This window comes from Trachypithecus francoisi, unplaced genomic scaffold (assembly GCF_009764315.1).
Source record: "Trachypithecus francoisi isolate TF-2019V2 unplaced genomic scaffold, Tfra_2.0 Lachesis_group9, whole genome shotgun sequence".
Lineage (NCBI taxonomy): Eukaryota > Metazoa > Chordata > Mammalia > Primates > Cercopithecidae > Trachypithecus > Trachypithecus francoisi.
In genome coordinates, this window is record NW_022681474.1 from 59,100,715 (window position 1) to 59,119,393 (window position 18,679).

An 18,679-nucleotide genomic window follows, 5' to 3' on the forward strand; every position below is an offset into this window, starting at 1 on the left:
AACTCGAGAGTTTAATTATATTAATAAGATTTGCTCAAATAATTTCAAATACTATCATTACCAAAAAAGTATACACCGAATATATCTATCGCTCCATCAATCTCTGGTTTTTGAAACATACAATTAAATTATTTTATTGTTTGGACTTTGGATTATTCTTCATAATAAACACTCTGATTTAGAGTAATGTATACCACTGTGAGTCTCTTAGTTCTTTCTAGGGTGGTTAATCCAATTTTTATTTTCATTTATCAAATTTTCAGAGTTGATTTTTTTAAATTAATTTCCCACATTTATTGTGCCTGTAAAGTTTCTTTCCAGTATAAGCTCTCTGGTGTTTTTTAAAGTATACATTTTGAACAAAGGCTATTCTACAATTATTTCATTTGTAGAGGTTCTCACTCATAGGAATTATCTGTTGAGTAAGATTAAAGAATCAATTAAAGGTTTTGCTAACTGCTTTATGTTTATAATTTTTTCCAGTGTAATTACTCTGGTGTCTTCTGTGGTGTACAGCGTGTACAAAGGTCTTTTCAAAATAATTATGTGTATAAGATTTTTATACAGTACTTATTTTCTAATGTTGAGGGAGGTGTGAGCATGAGTTGAGGGTTTTGCCACATTTTTTGAATTTGCAGTTTTTCTCTGCTGTGAATTCTTTTGTGTTGAGTAAGGTTTTAGCACCTTTTAAAGGGTTTGCCACATTCTTTATAGTTTTAGTTTTTCTCTGCTATGGATTCTGCAATGTTGTGTAAGGGTTGAGTACTGGTTGAAGGCTTTGCCACATTTATTAAATTTGAGTGGTTTCTCTCCAGTATGAATTATCTGATGTTTAGTAAGGAATGAGCCCTAGTTAAAGGCTTTGCTACATTCTTTACATTTGTAGAGTTCCTCACCAGTATGGTCCAGGTGAAAGATGATGGTGGCCTGACTTGGGGATGCAGAAGGTGGGATTGGCTGACTTACTGACAGATTGGATGGGATGGTAATGGGGATGGGGATGGGGATTGGGTGGGGGCAGGAGACTCCTAGGTTCTGGAAGAATCATGAAATGTTTATTGAATGAAGGATAAATGGATATTGTTGCTGTTGCCCAGGTACTGATATGTGTCCGAGGCTTTACATAATCTATTTCAGTTACTCCTCACTAGAAGGCTAAAAACTAAGCATGATCTCCACATTGAAGATGAGGATGCTGAGGCTCAGAGAGGTTCCGTGACTTGCCCAAGATAAAAGGAAAAAGATAAAAGGAAGAGCAGGATTGAAACTCAGGCCTGTTTGACCCCAGGTGCGGGCTCTTCGGAACTCCATCCCACCCAGCCCAGCAGGCATGCACCTAGTGGGGGAGACAAAGCCACTGCAGGGTCACGGCCCAGGAGTATAAAAGGCATATATTTGTTTTTGGTTGAAACCCCACTGGTCTATAGCCCTGGTTTGGGCAAGATGGGAAAGTGGGAACCAGGAGGCAGATACTAGCTCTTAAGGCCTAGTTAAGCTATCAACTGGCCATGTGTGCGTGGAAACATCTCATCACGCTTTAGGGCTTCCATTTCTTTCTTTGGACTGGTTAATTGGGAATGGCATCTCTGAGAAGCTGAAATTCACCTTAAAAATATAAAAATATTTTAATATCACCTTAAAATCTATTAAATATTTTAAATCCTACCTAACATTGTTTTAATAACCAAGCGAGTTAGAGAGAAATGCCACACTTTGAGATGAATTAGGGAGTCCTTTATTAGCCGGCGACAGAGAGACAGCTAACGCTCAAAATTCTCTGGGCCCCTAAGAAGGGGCTAGATTTTCTTTTATACTTTGGTTTAGCGAGGGGAGGGGGATTCTAGCTGTAGTAATCTTACAGAAGTAAAACAGGCAAAAAAGTTAAAAAGACAAATGGTTACAGGAAAGCAAACAGCTCCAGGTGCAGGGGCTTAAAATCATCACAAGGTGATAGGTATGGGGGCTCTGCGTGTTATCTGCGGGACACAAACGCAGGGGCTTTATGGTACTATCTCCTGAGCCAATTCCTGGGAACTGCGAACATTGCTTGCCTCAGTACCTTATCAGTTAATTGGGCTCTTTGATATGCTGAGAGTCAGCTTGCACAAGTTAAGTCCTTGAGGAAGGGGGTGGGTAAGGAGCCCTTGATGTCTTGCAAATGAAGGAGCCAAAAGGAGTCCCTCTAGTTTTCTCAGCTAAGGGAGAGTCTATTCATGTTAAAACAAGGTGAGGTATTATAACATGGCATTTTAATTCAGACACTTCAAGATCCCTCTTGGAAAAACCATCCATAATTTCAGCATGTTTCTGGAGCTGGGGCCTTTGGTCAGAAAGGATAGGAGAATGAAAATTGAGTTGTGATTCAGGGTAGGGGTGCCAAGGTGCACCTCAGTGAGCTGAATGAGGCTGGGTCTCAGAACTCCTGAGCCCAGGCCAGGTCTCCAAGGTTGGTGAGGGGAACTTCTTCCAGAACCCCTCCACCCAGCCCTGACTCCTGAGAAGGAGATAGTGTGCTTCAGGTGGCAGAGCCCAAGTGCCCAGGTTATAGGCAGGTTTTCTCATGCCTCACTCACCAGAGATTACCTTTATCTTATATCCTGCTAAATCACAGAGGTTTGGGGAGTTCCTTTATGCCCCCAATATAACTTGTTTGTGGAGATTGGGGGAGTTTCTTCAGACCCCCAATAAAAATTGTTCAATTCTAACCAGGTACTGTTAAGAATTTCTTTGTTATCTTGTTATGCTTCAAGGCCTAGGAAAGCCCTAGGCACAATTCTTGGTGGGCTTTTGTTACATTCCAGGCTTTGTGTAAGGACACTGTTTGGACGAACAGAGGCAAGATGGCGCACTTCCGGGTTCTTCATCACCAACTTTTCCCACTGGTGCGAAAATGCAGCCGGCGCCCAGGAAGGTGCAGACCAACCGGGCATGTGCCAGGTGACGTCAATCCGAAGAGACCAAGATTTACCTTGGTCGCACCTGCAGAACGCCCACCCCCCCCCCCCCCCCACATGCCCGTGCCCCGCCTATTGCCCTCCCACTCCCAGAAAAGCCACTCCCTGCGAGCCTGCCGCGCGGACTTCCCAGCCCTCCACTCCTGTCGGGACTGCATTAGGAACTCCTCCCGAGAGCTCAACAGGGCGACTCTCTTGGCCTCCTTTGCCAGAGGCCGACAGACCTCTCCCTACCTACCTTCTTCCCTGAAGCTAGGTGACCAAAAATAAATTTGCACTTTTGCTCCTACCCTTGCCTACTCACTGGTTCTTTTGTGCTCGCTCTGGTGGTCTTAGAAAAACAAATCAGACACTGGCTCTGTCAGCTTTTAGTATTTAACTTAACCACTCAGTCAGTGCTGGAACAGTTGTCATGGAAGCCTGCCTGTTCAGCTGTTAGTGAGACCTGGGCTGCCACAATGAGGCTGTACAACTCCCCAACAGGAACCAATATCGTGGCAGGTGTGGTGGGTCAGCTGGGGAGACAGACAGCAGGATGCAGGAGTGACAGGTGGTGCAGCTATGCTGAGCCTCCTGTAAAGGCAGCAGAGAAGGCCCTGGCAGGGCAGCATGGCCCAAAGCCTCCCAACCCCTCCCATAGGCCTTGACCCTTCTAGACTCACCAGACCCAGGCCTAGCCCCTAGTTGAGACTGGGGAAGGCAGAGAAACCAGGGCTAGTCGGGAGAAGTGGATTTCCTGGGTTCTGGGTCTGAGGATTGGGGGCATCCATCCTCAGGTGAAAGCCTTCTGCTCTCTAGAGAGCTTCCTCTTTGGTAGCCCTGCTCCTTCTAGGAAAAATGTCCTCTCTTATTCCAACCCCAGGAGACCATAGATTTGGGGTCTGGAGAGATCTTAAAGAGCCCTCCTTCGACAGAAAGGGCAGCAGAGGGGCTGAGAGGGAAATGGCTTGCCAAAGGTCATAGGGCAAATCTGAAGCAGAACCAAGATGGGAGTCCCAGGGGGCTCTTTCCAGGATCCCATGGATGACAGGTCAAGTGGTGAGGGAAGGAGGGAGCCTCTGCAAGTGGGAGTGGATGCTAGGGCTCACAAAGGTCTAACAGTTGGGAGCGGGGTTGGAACTATGGCTGCAGCAGTACCTTTGGAGAGCCCAAATCGGCCAGGATTCGGCGGGGCCCAGCCCTGTTCCATGTTTAGAGAGGGATCTTTGAGCATCCATCTTCATAAATTTGAGAACAGGGTCACTGAGAGGCAGCCTCCGAGGTGGCAGAGTGTATTAGTTTTCACACTGCTATGAAGAAATACCTAAGTCTGGGTAATTTGTAAAGAAAAGAGGTTTAATTGATTGACAGTTCTGCATGGCAGAAGAGGCCTCAGGAAACTTATAATCATGGTGGAAGGGGAAGCAAACACGTCCTTCTTCACATAGCAACAGGAGAGATAAGTGCAGAACAAAGAGGAAAAGGCCCCTTATAAAACCATCAGATATCGTGAGAACTCACTCACTATCATGAGAACAGCATGGGGGAACCACTCCTATGATCTAATCATCTCCCAGGAGGTCCCTCCCCCAACACATGGGGATTAAAATCAAGATGAGATCTGGGTGGGGACACAGAGCCAGATCATATCACAGAGCCAGAAGAGCTGAGCAGTAGGATCTTAGTAAATGTTCATTAAATCAAACACTTGCACAAGGCTGGCTTCGGAGGTGCCACCTGTGCAGTGGCAAAGGTCCCACACTCAGAAGGGACCTGAACTTGGTTTAATGTTCTGCTATTACTGTCTTGAAATTCTTAACAATTTTTGAACAACGTACTCCACATTTTCAGTTCACACTGGGTCCCGTAAATTATGTACCCAGTCCTGCCCCTGAAGCAAAGACATGGTTTGTTCATGAAGGGCCCTCCCTACTCCTCCCTGCCCATCAGACTCCAAGGTACCCTAAGTGAAGGGGAACACACAGCTAGGAGAAGGTGGTGTTCGATGATGATCTTGGAGGTCTCACCTGAGCATGGCTGGTGATGCACATGTGTGGGTGGAAGAATTTGGCTGGTCTCTATTCTGGCAGCCTCCATCCCATGCACAAGGCCTGCACTTTGTCTCTCTCTCCCCCTGTGTCCCCCTACCTGACTCAGACCAGAAGTGTAGACGGGGGGTGGACACTGAGCCCTAGTGCTCCTGGGCCCAGCTGCAGTTCCCTGTTGATGGGGGAGATTTGGCCCCTCTGACTACTCCTACCCCATCCCCACTGTGACAGGAGTTGGTGAAGGGACAGGGTGGGAGGCTTAATTAACAGCCAGGCCAGACAGCAGGCAGTGAGGCAAAGATCGGGCTGACTTTTCCTGCTACAGATCTGCTCTCCAGAAGAGGTATTCATGGACTGGCTTAGGCTGTGATTTGTCTACTTTAGGAATATTCTTAACCCCTCCTGGGTCACTTGCCATCATCAGACTTCTCTCTCAGAGCACAGAGCTCCAGACTGTTGCCCCTCCCTGTCCCTTCCTCCCCAGTCCCTGCTTTCCTCCCTGCAGCTGAGAAGGTTAGAGTTTTCTCAGGGATGGGGCAAGTTGACTTCTGCCAAGGAAAACTCCCAGGCCCCTGTGCCCCATTCTTTGTCCTGCCCTGTGCTTTCTCCCTCTTCACTTCATCACAGCTCTGGACTCAGCAAAGTGGCAGAAGGGGCCTCACCTCAGCCCTTCTTTTCATCTTATAAAACTGGAACATTAGACTCCCTCATCTGAGGGAAAATAACTAACCTGCATCCTGAGAATAAGATGGGAAGCTGCAGTCCTGGCTTCCAACCTCTGGTAGAGAAGGATCCCCTGCTTGCCTGACTTTGAGGCCCCATTAGGGGCAAGTTTCCAGCAGGGTGTCCCATACAGCACCCAGAGCCCCTCAGTATCATGGGGTTCACTCTGCCTGGTTTTTCCTCCACTCCACATCCTTCCCAGAGTCTGGATTCTTGGAAAAGCCTAGGCCAGGATATAGGCATTACCTGTGTAAGGCCAAGGGGAGTCCCACTGTGGGCCAGGAGGGCTCAACATTAATAAATCTGAAATTCAAGACAAGACAAGGGGATAGATCTTGGCTCAGTGTCAGGGGTTTCTGTGTCATGCTGGGCTTGCCTAAGGTGGGAGGCCCAGGACATCTGGGCTTGGGGTGCCTTCTGACACAAGGAATTCAAGTTCGCCACGAAGAGCTAATGGGAAAGTTTGACTTGGTGATCCAGGCATAAGGCTGATGATGCCACACAAATGCCCAAGGGCCTGTGGTGCACCTGACGCTGTCCTGGGCAATGAATGGGTAAAGAGGACCAATAATCAATAATCTTTCTCTTCCTGAGAAAGGAAGCTCTCTTGGGCTGGTTAACCAGGTATCTGGCCACAAGCCTTGTTGATGGGCTCCAGCAAGTGAGTCATCCCAACTAATTCCCCCTCCTCCAGGTTATCACAATCAGCCCAGCTCCAGAAGTGAAAGAGCTGGCTGTAGATGGGGGTGAGGCCAGATGAAAATGCTTTCGCTCGCCTTAAGAGCTGCAGAGCGGACCCTTGCAAAGAGGTTCACCAAGCTGCAGTGTCTTCAGCCTCCAATCTAGTAAGAGCCTGATGGATTGATCAAGGTGTCCTGGGAAAGATTTTGAGTTCAAAGAGACAATTCCCTCCAGAAACTCCAGGAGAATTTTGTGTGTCATTTAAAGAGTAAGAAGCTGCTGGGTGTCTTGGCTCACACCTGTAATTGCTATGCTTTGGGAGCTCGAGACAGGAGGAGCACTTGAAGTCAGGAATTAGAGACCAGTCTGGGCAACATAGTGAGATGGCCCCCTCTACAAAAAAAAGCAAGAAGACCTCTCTCTTTACCCATTTACTTGAAAGATGTGAATAGAAGACAGGAAGCTGGCTGTTGAGTGGGGGAGTCTCTCTCTTCATCAGGCAGAGGTAGGGGAGTTTCCTGAGGCAGATGAGTGGACGGTATTTCTGGCTCTGCAGTTCCTGAAGAAATACTGGGGCACCCAGGCTAACCTTTGGCAAAACTACGAGCTGAACTCAGGAGTCCCTGATGCCAGCCTCTCCGATGCAGTCCCCTGCTTCCCTCCCCCATGTGTCTCGCTCTCTAGCTCCCTCCCCACCAACTTCCAGGCCAGGGGCCCCAGCTGGCTGGCGGAGGATGTCTTGCTCCTCAGCAGCTGGAATTTGTATTTACAGTAACATGTAACAGATTAGGGGCTAACAGGCCCAGTGAGTGGGCAGGCCCCTTCCCAGAGGTCAGCAGCTTCACTCCCCCTTCCCACTACCATCCTGATTTGAGGGTGCACAGGATGACAAAGAGGGAGTAGTTGAACAAGGTATGGGGTGGCAGCCTCCACAGAACTCAAAGGATGCATTTGTCCATCTGTCCCCGGCTCAGTTTCCACACTCAGAGTCACTCACATTGCTCCACCCTTGCCACAGCTCACCTGTGTGTCCACATGATCAAGGCCACACTGACCCCAAACACACACTCTTTCAACTCTCAACACTTCACTGTCACACTCACATGTGTACACACATGCTTTTGAAATTCCACAGCCACGTGGATGCACACAGGCTCACATCTTTGCACACACAAAGGCTCGCACTCACAGACCCATTGGGGGCCCAGATCCTGGCCATTCCACAGGTCTTAATAAAGGTTCTGGGAGAGAAACTTGCTTCCTGTCGAAGGCAGAGTGGGAGGGTTTTTGTGGGAGGGGCGGGGTGGGGAGGGAGAGTGTCTGAGTGTGTGTATGTTAGAGTGTGTGTGTGTAAGAGAGTATGTGTGTAAGGAGCAGGAGTGACTATGTCCTGAGTTTAAAGAGTGGGGAAAAGAAAGGAGAGATGGACACAGGTGTGGACCAAGAGCCACTCAGAGCTGAAATCCTGGAAGGAAGCGAAGCTGAGATAATGGCAAGGCAAAGAAATAGACACCAACAAGGATCAAGCCAGAGGAGGGCATGGACTGAGCCCACCCTCATGAGAAGCTGTCAGATTGCTGCTCTGAAGGCCTGTGACACCAGCGCCACCTCCAGCTGGAGCTTCCCCTCTCTGGATCTTGTCACTGTGACTTTGCTTTGCTACTTGGGCAGCCAGGAGTGGTGACAGGCAGGGAAGACGGTGCCCACAGCAGCTGGCCATGCCACTCCAGCCCGGCTACCAACCCACCTGTCATTGCCAATCTTATCACCTGCGGAGTCCCAGATGAAACCAGCAATTGGTCTGGCTGCCTTTGCCTCCTAGTGTCACAGTGAAGGCCAGGGGAGCAACTGGCCTTCCTCCACAAAAGATGGGCAGGTTTAACCAGACCTTGCCCAAGTCCCTGAAGACTACAGCTGAGTCTGGGGAGAACGGGCCAAGTCTCTGCTCTCAGGCACACAGGACCTATTTATTATAAGAAAGAAACAGGAACCAGCATGAGACGGGCTTGAGGAGGAGGTTGGAGAAGACACGTTTTTGGCATAAACTTTGGGTCCCTGTCTATGCTCACTGCGCCGGGCTGAGCCTGCCCCTGGCCGCTTCCACCGGCAGCACCTGGTGCTGCGCCTGGGACAGAGCCTGAATGGTGGCCGATCCTGCCTGGACGTCCCGGGCCGGTTCCTAACCCACGCCCGCCGTTCCCCACCCGGTGGGGAGAGGCTCGCGCTGCTCCTCGCCATGCTTGGCAGCGGCTGCTGCGGATCTCTGGGTTCTGGGTCGCACACGCCCCGCCAACCCTGGCCACTGCTTAGGAGGGGACGCCCGGGGCTGCAGTTCCAGGCCCCGCAGAGGGCTGAGGGCCTGGAGCCAAGAGAAGCAGCAGGTCCCAGGGCCGACTCCGAAGTCGTTATCTCCAGCTTTGTTCCCGGGTCCGAGAACCAGCGGCCGCCGTCAGCCACCGTCGTGGGCGAGAAGGGGGGCGCGGGGCGGTCGGGGATTCTGCTGGGCACCTCACTTGCGCGCAGGGCGCAGCTTCACCACCGCAGCTGCAGCCGGGCCGCCTGAGGCCTGCGAGTTTCCCGGGCTGCAGCGCGGTACCGCCGCGAGGAATGAGGGCGCGGCCCCGGTGGGGAAGGGGCAGGTCTGCGGCTCCGGCCACTGGGGGCAGAGAAAAGACCCCGGGGTCGCCTGGGCGCCCAGCTCCGTTCCCGCCGCGGCTAGGAGACTCCCGGGAGCGCCAGCGGCTCGGGGCCCACAGAGTCCTGGAACTCAAGGGCGGCCTTGCGGCGCAGAAGCGGGGGCAGCCTGAGACCGCACTCGGCGAGGCGGCCACGCTCCACCCACCACGCGGCCGCAGGACTCGGATTTCGCCGCTGGTTTTAAAATTGTACCCGCGTAGCCCAGAACGCTGGGGGGGAGGGGGGGAGGAGTATTCTGCGCCCCTCCGGTTGCGGTTTCCGCCCTAAACCGACTTCCAGAGCTGCCTCTGCTCCCCGGAGGGGCGGGTACCGGCGTCCCACGAGGTCGCCGGTCCTCAGCCTCCGGCCCGCGTGCCTCGCCCCGGATGCTCGGGGGACCCCGCCTCGCTTTGCTCCCCACTGGCAGCTGAGGCGCGCTGCAGGCGGGAGCTGCGGCTCCGAGATTTCTGGGCGTCCCCGCCGTGCTAGCGATGGAGAAGCGCCGAGGGCTTCGAGGTCGCGGCTTCCGGAAATTCGGTTATTGAGCGGAGTTGGGGGTCAGGTTGCAAAAGGAGAGCCCCCCTCCCTCAGGTTGTAATCACCACCCGGCCCGCCGCTTCCGCAGCCGGGAGTCTAGGGCGGAGCTGTTCGGTTGACCCAGCACAGAGCGGGTGGGGCGCGGGCGAGCAGCTGCACAGCCTGGGAATCTGCCTCCAACTGGGGCCCAGGGGCCGGCCCCACCTTGTTATGCCCAGACCGTTTGTTCCCCGAAGAAGACCACCAGAGTCCAGAGTCAAAGCCAAGCGGCAAGGATCTTTAATGCAAGTTCGAACTTGGTCCCTCCGTTCTACAACATACAAGAGGGCCCCAAACAATGCGTGCGCTTGCTATTTATAGCTCGAGGTAAACAGGACTTGTCAGGTTACAGAGGAACAAGGCATTTCTCTAGGCTACAGCATTACAATTGGTTTACATGTTAATGTTAAGTTATGCTTTTAGCAGCCTTCTTATCGGTTCCTGTGCTTTTACAAACGGTTGTAACCTTATTGGAGCTTCCCCAGGTGTTTTTCTTAATGTGTTTGTCCTTACAATGTCTGGAGTCTATAGATAACCTTAATCGGTTAGGTCCGGGGTCGATCTTTAACTAGGCTCAGGGCGCCGCCCGGGCTGTCAGGGCGCCGCCCGGGCTATTTGCCTGTGGACTTCATTTCTGCCTCTTAGTCTCTTCGTTTGATCTCTTTCAACCTTTCCCTGGGTCAACCCTCAGCCCCGTTCCCTCGACCCTCAGCACCCCTCCAGGCCCAGTTCGCTTCAGAGGCGCGAGACCTGTAAGAAGGAAGAAGCGAGCTCAGCCTCAATCCCCGTCACCACCCCACTTTTGGGGCCGCTGAGGTGGAGAATTGAAGGGGGCGAGCCCTGAATTACAGCCGCTCCCTTCCCAGCCTCGCCCCGCTTTCCTTCTGTTCATGATGATTTTCTTATTGTCAGGCGACAGCCAGGCTCCCCGCGCTCCTGGGACGGGGCGGTTGGGAGGGGGCTCTGGAGCCCACGCCTATGGTCGGGCCGGCAGGGATGACCCCAGCCCCCTCGCTGGTGCAGCGGGAACAGCTGGTTCCTGCCGGGGTGGGGAAGCATGGACAGCGTGGGCTTGGGCGCCTGAGAGGCACTCGGGGCCTCTAAGGCTTGGACACTGTGACGGGTCGTGTGGTTGTCGCTTCCGCCCCCGCCACGCCCTCCTTCCTTGGACGCGGATTCACTGGCAGGTGTCGGGGACCTGGCGCCCTTGCAGGGGAGGGCCCCAGGAGCCTGAGGCGGGGACTTGAGACACTTGGGGGCCAGGATGGGAATAACTAGCGGAAAACATAACTGAACTCTCAATGCCAGTCTGTTGTAGAAGCTCCTGGGACAAGCAGTGGAAAGTCCCCGCAGGAGGCTTCCCGCGATATCCTAGGCGGTTGCGGCGCCTCTTCGTGGGGAGCGCAGCCCGGAGCTGCGGGCAGGGCAGCGCTGGTGGTGACCCGTCAGAGGCTGTGTCTGGGGACCTGAGACCAGGCCAGGACAGGAGGCGGGCTCAGGGTTCTCCGGAGCATCCCCTTGAGCTGCCCTGGCGGGAGCAGACACTGCAAACGCCGCGCTGGCCTCAAACACCGCGCGTCCTTTGAATGTTTTAATTAAGAATAATTAATAGAGAAGGGCTTGGAGGCTCACGACTGGATTCCAGTACTTGGCGAGGAGGGAGGATCGCTTGAGCCCAGAGGTTCAAGACCAGCCTGGGCAACACAGTCAGACTCCATGCCTACAAAACAAACGAAGGAAAATAAACAGAAAAGAACCAAATTAGCCAGGCATGGTGGTGCAGGCCTGTGGTCCCAGCTCCTCGGGAGGCTGAGGCAGGACGACTGCTTGTGACCGAGCCACTGCACTCCAGCCTGGGCGATAGAGCAAGACCATGTCCCAAAAAATGTGTATGTCTGGGTGAATGTATAGATTTTACAACTATTTTGAAGGCGGCCTTTTTAACTTTAAATAGAGCATTCTGGAGGAGACGCCTGACCCACAGCCCTTTCCCTGAAGTTCGGTGCCTGAAGTGCACCCTTCCCCTGGCTGAGGTCTCTCCATTCTACCAAGCCCTGCCTTCTGCAGAGGTTGGCTCCATGGTGTCTCCCGCCCCGTCCCAACTGGAGAACAGTGTAAAGAATTGTAGAGGACTATATGCTCTTGCAAACGAAGCAGGCCATTCCCCCATTAATATTATAAGTCCCGCTCTTGCAAACGAAGCTGGGCATTCCTCCTCTGCAAACAGGGAGGACAAAGGAGCCTACAAGACTGGCCTCAGTTGCAAATAGCAGACCCTGGGGGCTTGTTTATATGTAAACATCTTGGAAATCCAGAAAGTCAAGGAAAGGTCAGAAACACAACAATGTGTCTTGTGACTTGGTAACATTCCACAAAGGACGGTATAAAATAAAGCGGAGCGTGTAGTTCCGGGCGGCCGCCATGTTTGTCTTGTCTTGTGTTGTCTTGTGTGTTCATTCCTTTGTTCAGGAAACACACGGACCCCAACAAAGAATTGTCAAATAGAGGGAGCTGAAATTCAGAAGCACGCTTAAGCCAAGTCTTCAAAACTAGAAAGCATAAAGCAGGGGAGGCGTTTTGAAAGCTTAAGGACAAAACACCATGGGCATGGATGGCTGAATCTGGGGACCAGCATCATAATTTGTTGAGAAGGAGGCTGTGCTGTGCTGCTAGTTATTAATGGGTTTAATCGGTTGGTCCACAGCCCTACTGGTGGCCTAACCAGTAGCCCAGGGCCTGGGAGGATTTGCAGGACGTGTCAGAATTTGATTGCAGTTCCTTCCACTTGGCATAAGGAGGCACCATCAGCCTGATTGGGAGGGTCCTGGTGGGATGGAGCCCTCCGAGGTGGAGGCACTGAGCTGACCATGCCACAGACCATAGAGTGGGAGCCTTTCCTGCCCCCTTAACCGCAGCTAACATCAAAAGCGCTGGCAGGGGCTGTCTGTCTGCGCTGGAACCCGAGTTTGTCTTTGTCTGCAATTAAGATTCTTCTGGGTTTATGTTGCCAGTTCATCATCCAGCTCTCTGGAATCAGGCCTCCCAAATTTAGCAGATGTTGGGGAGGACTCCAGGGAGTGGCTTATGAGTGCTGGCTGATGAAACTGCCCTTTCCTTTCTGTTCTGTGAGTGTGATGGTGTTTGAGATACATGGGGCTATGGTTCAGGAGCACTTCACGTGTGCAAATATGGAGACAGCACTCACCTATACATTTAGGCTCAGAATATTGATTGAAATTAGCATTTATCACACACTGTGGCTGTAACTTTTGCAGTTTGAGGTACAAAAGCAAAACTAGCAAGAATTTATTTTTCCTTTTCCACAATTTTACAAATAAAAGATTAATTCTTACCCTAGATGTAAGCAACCTCAGTACATTTTTTGCCTCATTAAGTGGAAAACTTTAGGCTTTTCAGTTACTGAAAGCATTTTCATCTTTCTCTTTTGCATATCTGAATTGCGAGCATCACTACTCTTGCATATTGGGGCCATTACTTGAACACAAACACCGCAATACCGAGACAATCCATCTGATAACTTAGATGGATGCAAGTGACTAATGAGCAAGAGGCAACAAGTGTGGATCTGCTGAGCAAAGGGATATTCACATCCTGAACCCAATACAGCAAAACTTATAAACTGTTTATTTCTGGAGTTTTATATTTAATATTTTTTTACTATGGGTGACTGAAAGTGAGGAAAGTGAAGCCACAAATAACGGGATACTACTATATTATAAATATGCTCAAGGACTGAAATAATAATCATATTGAGTAAACACATGTGAAATCTCAGCAGAGATAACACTTAAAAAATAAAAATTCTAGTACTTAAAAATACAATATCTTACAGAAAAAATTTCATTAGACTGAGAAGAGGCAGGAGAATAATTCCCCAAATTAATTTTTAAAAAGTCAATCAATTTTAATTTCTTCAAGTGCCTTCTAGGATTTTTGGAAACCAGATTACTACTTAGAAAACTGGTAAATAAAATAGTAACTGATAAATAGAAAATGGTAAATAAAGGAAAATAATCACATATTCTACCTTTTCTCTACAAGCAGTACCTAAGGGTAACCAAAGAGATAACGAAGAAAAACTATCTACAAAAGTTTTATATTTAATATATGAAAGAAGAATAATAGAATTAAAATGGCTCCATTTCTTGACCTCTAATTTAATCAGTTTTGCAAGTTATCATCCCTGCTGCTCTTGCTTTGGTTCAGCCAGGAAAACAGCCAATTAAGTATTATAGAAATACACAGTTTAATGTAAGAATTAGTGCCTACATTCATGTGCATGTAAGCAAAAAAAAAAAAAAAAAAAAAAATGAAGGTTTGGCAGGTTTCCTTCAGAAAGTCAGAAACGCAATCACAAATGGCATCAGCTGACAACATTGATATAGGCGGGAAAACAGCAGCTCATGAAAGAGTCCAGGCAACTTCTGTATTCAGCAGGATTATGAAGTACATGCTCATGCGAGGTCTATCATGGGGCTACATCTGGATGCTAGAATTGCTGAGAAGAACCGTGTTAAAGGTTCTGAAAGTCTCAATGCCTGGCTGCCAAAAATTGCTGACAGTGACTTCGGCTTCACTCTTATCTTTCGAACTGTGTGAATTTTCTTCATTTGCAAATTTTTTCAGGATTCATTTAGGGAAGAGGGTTCTAGAATATAGAGTTCCTAGTTTTAGAAAAGTGTAGTGGTTACTGCCAAGTTGACAAAAGAATTCAAAACAGCTGCTAATATTACAAAAAGAAAGACAGCTAGAAATAATGTTTGGATAGAAAAAGTATAACGTCGTCTATAAATTATTCTTGCAAAAATCTAAACGGTTCCTTAAACTTTTTTTTTTGTAAAAACACTTATAAATGTAACAGAAGACATCCTAAAACTCTGCACTTAAATTTATAAAATATTTTTGAGAGAATTAAACTGAGAAGCAAATAAATGTTGGTATATACCATGTTCGTGAATAGAAAAGATCAATACTCTTTGGATTCCAGTGTTCTTCAAATTGGTGTATATATTCTCTGCAACACCAATAAAAATTCCAAAATTTATTTTTATAAAATGACCAGCTGATGATAATATTTACATAGGAATGTGAAGGACCTAGTATAGACAAAGAATTCTAGAGAAAGGAAAACAAAGCTGGAGGGTTTTTACTACTACAAGATTTACAATAGAAGTAAAGTAATTCAGAGCATGTGTTACTGACACAAGAATGAACATATAGATCAGTGGAACAGAATAGAGAGCCCAGACATAGATCCAGCCATAAACAATCAATTTAACAAAAACCAAGGCAAGAAGATAGAGAAATAGAAGTCTGCAGAAAATGGTGCTGGAACAACTGAATAAATACACTGAAACTGTGAATATAGACCTCTACCTTATCCCATAGACAAAAGCTAATTTGAGATCATTGTAGATGTAAACATAAAAACTAAAATTAGGCCAGTCGTGGTGACTTATGCGTGTAATCCCCGCACTTTGAGAGGCTAAGGTGGGCGGATCACTTAAGGTCAGGAGTTCAAGACCAGCCTGGGCAACATGGCAAAACCCTGTCTCTACTGAAAATAGAAAAATTAGCTGGGCATGGTGGCACGTGCCTGTATTCCCAGCTACTTGGGAGGCTGAGACAGGAGAATTGCTTGGACCCGGGAAACAGGTTGCAGTGAGCTGAGATCATGCCACTGCACTCCAGCCTGGGCTACAGAGTGAGACTCTGTCTCAAAAGAAAGAAATATATGTTATTTCTAGAAGAAAATATAGGAGAACATCTTCATCAATTCTGGATAATCAAAGACATTTTAGGCAAGGCTCAGAAAGCAATAACCATAACCACAGAAATTAAACTTTTGTTTCAAAAAGTTAAATTTAATTAACCATCAAAATTATAACATGCTCATCAAAGTTATTGCTAAGAAAATAAAAAGAGAAGTCATTAACTGGGATATATTCCTTATAGCACAGACATGTGACACAAGGTTTGTACCTGAAAGTTATGCAATGCATCTGTACATCTATAAAGACAACCTTTAAAACAATGAGCAAATTATTAGACACTTCACCAGAGAAGATATACAAATATACAATAAATATTTGAAAAGCTGTTGAAACTCACTATTTGTGAGGAATATGAGTATATTATATTTATGAATAATATACTTTAATATACAGAATTAAAGCCATCATAATTTACTACTTCATGCCCTTTCCACAAAAATGGCTAAGACTGTAAAGATTGGCAAAACTACATGTTAATGAACATATGAGATAACTGGAACTTCAACACATTTCTAGTTGGAAGGTAAAATGACCTAACCACTTTAGAAAATGATGTGGCAGCCCAGGCGCGGTGGCTCACTGTAATCCCAGCACTTTGGGAGGCTGAGGCGGATGTATAACGAGGCATGTGCCACCACCCCCAGCTATTTTTTGTATTTTTAGTAGAGAGGGGGTTTCACCATTTTGGCCAGGATGGTCTTGATCGCTTGACCTCATGATCCGCCCACTTCAGTCTCCCAAAGTGCTGGGATTACAGGTGTGAGCCAGCGTGCCCGGTGTAGAGCTGTTTTCTTAGAGGTGCTTTGAGGGATTAGAAACGGAAGAAAATTTCCAAGCATAAGTTTGTAAAATACGCAAGGTAATAGAAAACCCAGAATTGTCTAAGTTGTATACCTTTCATGTATATTTTGCTCTTTTAGTCTTACTTTATTTGTCCCTATCTGTAGACTATGGTGCTATCCAGGATTGTTTACATTTTGAGATGAAAGTGGCTTTTTTTTTTTTGAGAGGGAGTTTTGCTCTGTCGCCCTGGCTAGAGTGCAGTGGCGTGATCTCGGCTCACTGCAACCTCCACCTCCCAGGTTCAAGCGATTCCCCTGCCTCAGCCTCCCAAGTAGGTGGGACTACAGGCACATGCCACCTCGCCCAGCTAATTTTTTGTATTTTTAGTAGAGATGAGGTTTCGCCATGTTAGCCAGGATGGTCTCGATCTCCTGACCTCATGCTCCGCCCGCCTCGGCCTCTCAAAGTGCTGGGATTACAGGCGTGAGTCACCGTGCCTGACTCAAAAGTGGCATTTTTAAAATTAAAAAATTATGTAAATGTTGCCCTTTAAGGCCCTGCCACCTCTTTGTGGCACTTAGGATTTGCACATTGAAATCCCCTGCAGTCAAACAGTATCAGATTCCACAGATCTCCTAAGTCTGGTTTCCCTGTTTCCCAGGTCCTCATAGAGCTGTTTTATTGCCAAAGCTGAGACAATGAAAAATAAAAAACAAAAGTAAAAATATTTGGTTAGAAAATATTATTTGGAAAGAACAAATAACATTACATTTTTGCCCCACAAGCTGATGATGCATTACATGAGACCAGAGAAGGATTTTAGGAAATTGTAGTTTCTAAAGAAAGATAATTTGAAAATTGTGCTTTGCTTATTTCTTTTTGTTACATTATTTGAGAATAAATGTTTATGTTTTATTCCTAATGCACTGTGGTGAGTACAGTCAATACTGTAGGGTGTTGGGGTCCGCGTGTTTCCTAAACAAAGGAATGGACACACAAGACAACACGGGACAAGACACATGGCAGCCACGCCGAACGGCACACACTGCTTTATTTTATCCAGCCATTTGTGGAATGTTGCCAAGTCTCGGGGCATGTGTTGCTTCTCTGACCTTTCCTTGACTCACAACATCAGTAAACATTGACCAGTTCCCAGAACCCACTGTTTACAGCTGGCTCCTTTGCCCTTCCTGTTTGCAGAGAAGGATCGTCCTGCTTTGTCTGCAAGAGCAGGGCTTATCGGGAACGTCTGGTTTGTGAACACACAGTCCTCTACAGTAGGGTCTAAATTATAACAAAATACAAATAGGCTAACATCATGAAATAATCATAATAATGCAGCAATGTTGCATTCACTAAGTAACCATTTATGAGATCAAGATTTTACTCTTTCATTATAGATATGGGAATGCAGCACTGTCAGTGGAGATGTATTCCTGTAAGAAATACAAGGCATAGAATAAAATATATTTGTAGAAATTCTGATATATTTGATTTTAATTATAGTCACCCATAGTTTTAATCAAGATAAAATAGATGGCAGGATATTATATAGATTATTTAGCTTTGTCAACACAAATATAAAAGGAAAACTAATTCTCATAATTTTCCTATTTGCTCCATTACATTCGAACATTGGACAATGTTTGATACTCTATGTCATACTCATTTTTTAAATTTTATTTAAAACTTTCAAAACTATTGTTATTAAATTGGTTTATAAAATATCTCAACACCATAGCAATTTATTAAATGTATCTCATGTTTCAAAATCCTTACTTTAGAAATACATCAAAATTATTTAAAATCTAACTTAATAATGTTTCCCAAAATATGCCAGTACAGAGTAATGAATGGTTGACTCTGTAGTGAACCTAATAATGAATGGTTAAATTACAAAAATTTTATCCCTAACTAGTGTCTTCAAAAGGGGCAATTTCAGTAACAATTTTAAGTTCAAAAAAAAATCTTTAAAAATACAATGAAGACATGAAGCTTGAAACTTCTAAGTTAAAAAAATTGTAGAGACAACTTTTTCAGACCAGAATATATAATCGTGTTTTTTTTTTCATTTTTATTCTCTCACAATCATAGAGAATCAGGCAATAATAAAGTTAGAAAATATTCAAGAATGTCAGATCTACTTGAAATTTTTATGAGGTAGATATAAATCTTTGTTTTTGTAAAGGGGGTTACAAAGGTTTTCTTTAGACCAGGAACCATTTTCCTTTTATTTATTTATTTATTTATTTATTTATTTTTGCTCTTGTTGCCAGGCTGGAGTGCAGCAGTGGCAGGATCTAGGCTCACTGCAACCTCCGCCTTCTGGTTTCAAGCCATTCTCCTGCCTCAGCCTCCTGACTAGCCGGGATTACAGGTGTCCACCACCACACCCAGCTAATTTTTGTATTTTTAGTAGAGACAGGGTTTCACCATGTTGGCCAGGCTGGTCTTGAACTCCTGA